The sequence below is a fragment of the Arachis duranensis genome, chromosome 4 (genome assembly GCF_000817695.3).
Source record: "Arachis duranensis cultivar V14167 chromosome 4, aradu.V14167.gnm2.J7QH, whole genome shotgun sequence".
Classification (NCBI taxonomy): Eukaryota; Viridiplantae; Streptophyta; class Magnoliopsida; order Fabales; family Fabaceae; genus Arachis; species Arachis duranensis.
The window spans coordinates 43,588,988-43,594,143 of NC_029775.3; positions in this window are offsets into that span (position 1 = coordinate 43,588,988).

The window sequence follows — 5,156 nt, forward strand, 5'->3', positions numbered from 1 at the left end:
GAAGAATAGAAGGAGGAGGTAGAAGAATTCGAACTTATCAAGAGAGATAGAGTTCGAATTGTGCATTGAGGAGGAGTGTTAGTCCATAAATAGAAGGATGTGAGAAGAAGGGAAGAAATTTTTTGAAAATTAAAGTGAATTAATTAAAAGAAATTTTGAAAAATGGTAATTGATTTTCGAAAACTATGATTGGGAAAGCAATTAAGTGAAACTTGAAAAAGATTTTGAAATTAGAAATAAAAAAGATATGATTGAAAACTATTTTGAAAAAGATATGATTAAGAAGATATAATTGAAAAGTTATGGTTTTAAAAAGATATGATTGAAAAGATATGATTGAAAAACAATTTAAAAAGATTTGATTTTTAAAATTAATGACTTGGCTAACAAGAAATTTAAAAAGATTTGATTTTTAAAATTAATGACTTGGCTAACAAGAAATTTAAAAGATATGATCCAGACATTAAACCTTTCTCAACAGAAAAGGCAACACACTTGAAATGTTGAATCAAATCATTAATTGTTAGCAAGTATTTTTGAAAATGGAAAGAAATTGATTTTGAAAATATATGATTGAAAAGATATGATTTGAAAAAGATTTGATTTTGAAAAATTATGAAAACTTGAAAAAAAATTGAATTAAAAAACAGAATCTTCCCTCTTGTGCCATCCTGGCATTAAACGCCCAAAATGGTATCCATTCTGGCATTTAACGCCCAAAACTCTACCCTTTTGGGCGTTAAACGCCCAGCCAGGCAACCTAGCTGGCGTTTAAATGCCAGTTTTCCTTCCTCAATGGGCGTTTTGAACGCCCAGCTTTTTCTGTGTAATTCCTCTGCTGAATGTTCTGAATCTTCAATTCTCTGTATTATTGACTTGAAAAGACACAAAAAAATTTTTTGGATTTTTAATAATGAGGAATAATCAAAATGAAACTAAGATCAAATAAACAATGCATGCAAGACACCAAACTTAGAAGTTTATATACTATTGACACTAACAAATTGAGAATGCATATGAGAAACAACAAAACACTCAAGACAAGAGAATTTAAAGATCAGAGTAAGGAAATCATCAAGAACAACTTGAAGATCAATGAAGATACATGATTGAATTCGAAAAAAATGCAAGAAGAATAGAAACATGCAATTGACACCAAACTTAAAATGAGACACTAGACTCACACAAGGAATATTTTTAGCTTTTATGATTTTGTAATTTTTTTGGATTTTCAAAAATTATGTGGAAAAAGAAAATAAAGAGGATCAAAACTTTTAATAAGAATTCCAGGAATCATGCAATGTTAGTCTAAAGCTTTAGTCTAAAGGAATTAGACATGGCTAGCCAAGCTTCAGCAAGACATTACATTATTGATGAGAATTAATCAGCTTTGGTGATGATAAGAACATCACCTTGAAACTCTAGAATTCATTCTTAAAAATTCTAAAGAAAAATACCTAATCTAAGTAACAAGATGAACCGTTAGTTGTCCAAACTCAAACAATCCCCGGCAACGGCGCCAAAAACTTGGTGCACGAAATTGTGATCATCAATGGCGCCATCAACATGGTACGCTCAATTGCAATCTCAACTCTTTATCACAACTTCGTACAACTAACCAGCAAGTGCACTCGGTCGTCCAAGTAATAAACCTTACGCGAGTAAGGGTAGATCCCACGGAGATTGTTGGTATGAAGCAAGCTATGGTCATCTTGTAAATCTCAGTCAGGCGGATTCAAATGGTTATGGAGGATTAATGATTAAAAGATAAATAAAACATAAAATAAAAATAGATATACTTATGTAATTCATTGGTGAGAATTTCAGATAAGCGTATGGAGATGCTTTGTCCCTTCCGTCTCTCTGCTTTCCTACTATCTTCATCTAATACTTCTTACTCCTTTCCATGGCAAGCTGTATGTTGGGCATCACCGTTGTCAATGGCTACAGTCCCGTCCTCTCAGTGAAAATGTTCAACGCACTCTGTCACAGCACGGCTATTCATCTGTCAGTTGTCGATCATGTCGGAATAGAATCCAGTGATTCTTTTGCGTCTGTCACTAACGCCCCACAATCGCGAGTGTGAAGCTCGTCGCAGTCATTCAATCCTTGAATCCTACTCAGAATACCACAGACAAGGTTTAGACCTTCCGGATTCTCTTGAATGCTGCCATCAATTCTAGCTTATACCACGAAGATTCCGATTAAGGGATCCAAGAGATATCCACTCAATCTAAGGTAGAACGGAGGTGGTTGTCAGGCACAGGTTCATAAGTGAGAGTGATGATGAGTGTCACAGATCATCACATTCATCAAGTTGAGGAACAAGTGATATCTTAGAACAAGAATAGGCTGAATTGAATAGAAGAACAATAGTAATTGCTTTAATACTCGAGGTACAGCAGAGCTCCACACCTTAATCTATGGTGTGTAGAAACTCCACCGTTGAAAATACATAAGAACAAGGTCTAGGCATGGCCGAATGGCCAGCCTCCCATAATATAAGAACTAGACGTCCAAAGATGATCCTAAGATCTAAAGTGATCAAAAGATGTCTAATACAATAGCAAAAGGTCCTATTTGTAGAGAACTAGTAGCTTAGGGTTTACAAAGATGAGTAAATGATATAAAAATTCTCTTCTGGGCCCACTTGGTATGTGCTTGGGCTGAGCATTGGAGCTTTCATGTGTAGAAACTTTTCTTGGAGTTAAACGCCAGCTTTTGTGCCAGTTTGGGCGTTTAACTCCCATTCTTGTGCCAGTTCCGGCGTTAAACGCCAGAATTCTTGAGCTGATTTGGAATGCCGGTTTGGGCCATCAAATCTCGGGCAAAGTATGAACCATTATACATTGCTGGAAAGCCCAAGATATCTACTTTCCAAAGCAATTGAGAGCACGTGAATTGGGCTTCTTTAGCTCCACAAAATCCACTTCGAGTGCAGGGAGGTCAGAATCCAACAACATCTGCAGTCCTTTTTAGCCTCTGAATCAGATTTTTGCTCAGCTCCCTCAATTTCAGCCAGAAAATACTTGAAATCATAGAAAAACATACAAACTCAGAGTAAAGTCCAGAAAAGTGAATTTTAAATAAAAACTAATAAAAATATAATAAAAACTAACTAAAACATACTAAAAACAATGCCAAAAAGAGTATAAATTATCCGCTCATCACTCCCTTTCCACATTAATGACCACGTTAGTGGTACTAACATAGCTACTAACGTGGCTCTTCTATACTTCATTTGGCCTGAAATCAAATAAACAAAGTGCATCAAAGCTTTGTTCTAAATTATGAGATTCTGCATCATCTAAATTGCCATTCAATTCGTGCATTATTCCCATGAAATCATGTAATGTTCACAATGTTCGCTTGAATCAAGATGTAAGTGCATATTCACCCAAAAACTTGCTTACTACCAAAGAAAATGCATGAGACTACCTAAAATATGTAAAGAAAAGGCTAGTGAAACTGGCCAAGATGCCTTGGCATCACAACACCAAACTTAAATCTTGTTTGTCCTCAAGCAAGTGCTAAAGAATAAGAAGAATGAATGAATATACAAGATAAACAAGTGCTTATCTCTAAAAGTCAAATCCTTGGTTCATGGGGTTTCATGCATAGCAACTTAGGTTCATGCCCTTGCTGGTTTCTAGGCCCTTAACATGCCTTTGAACACTCACTTGGTTGCATTCTATGAGACTCTTATTTACTGATCCCTTTTTAACATTGCTTTGTTTTCCTCTCCCCTTTTTTTTTCTTTTAGAGCTTATTGCTTTCTTAGGCTAAGTGCTATGTGTTGAGGCAACTCTTTATAATAAGCTTTCAGCCAGCACTCCCAAACCAGTTGGTTCAAGGTGCTAGGTGTTGAAGCACCCCAAGGACTTACTCACTCAAGTCTCTCCTCCACACATACACACCACATGCATATAGTTTGTTATTTTCTTCCCTGAGACCTTGGTGTCCAGCACCTCTTTGGGTCACTTAATGTTTTGTAGCAAGGTTGCTCTTGACAGTGGACTTTCAGTTGATAATCCCGAGTTAGTTAACCCAAGTTACCAAGTGGTGAGGCACTCCTAAGAACTTACTCATCCAAGCAGATCCTTGTACACAAACACCACAGACACGTGCCTGAAGGTTCAAACTATTGGTCCCTAGCCTTATTTCTTGCTCTTTTCTTTCTTTTTCATTCTTTTTCTCTTTGGGGTCTTGTTATTTAGCTAGTCTCATAGGATGCACTTCAAGCAAATGGTTCAAGAAACATATTTGGCCTTTTACCTTATTGATGAACCAACTTAGCTAATCAATTATAGGGATGTCAAAACTCCCCGAGACGCGGGGATCCCTGCGGGGACTGTCTTGAATGGGGATCCAATTGTGGGGAATTTTCCCCATGGGGATGGGGATGGGGGAAAAAATTCCCCCGAAGCAGGCGCGGGGACCCGAGCTGGGATCCCTGCTCTGTCCCCGCTATTCCCCGAAATTTATGAATTTCCTAAATTATCATTAATAGTTTATTTCTCGCATATGTTTTTTAGTCATTTCTCACACACACATATATATAGAAACTCAAAATTCCTGATCTTTATTTGCATAACCCTTCTTCAATTTAGAGATCCCTAACGCTGTCCATACTTGATGAGCGGATAATTTATACGCCTTTTGGCATTGTTTTTAGGTAGTTTTTAGTAGGATCTAGTTACTTTTAGGGATGTTTTCAGTAGTTTTTATGCTAAATTCACATTTTTGGACTTTACTATGAGTTTGTGTGTTTTTCTGTGATTTCAGGTATTTTTCTGACTGAAATTGAGGGACCTGAGCAAAACTCTGATAGGAGGCTGACAAAGGACTGCTGATGTTGTTGGAATCTGACCTCCCTGCACTCGAAATGGATTTTCTGGAGCTACAAAACTCCAAATGGCGCGCTCGCAACGGATTTGGAAAATAGACATCCAGAGCTTTCCAGAAATATATAATAGTCCATACTTTATTCGTGATTAGACGACGTAAACTGGCACTCAATGCCAGTTCCATGCTGCATTCTGGAGTCAAACGCCAGAAACACGTCACGAACCAGAGTTGAACGCCCAAAACATGTTATAACTTGGCGTTCAACTCCAAGAGAAGCCTCAGCTCGTGGATAGATCAAGCTCAGCCCA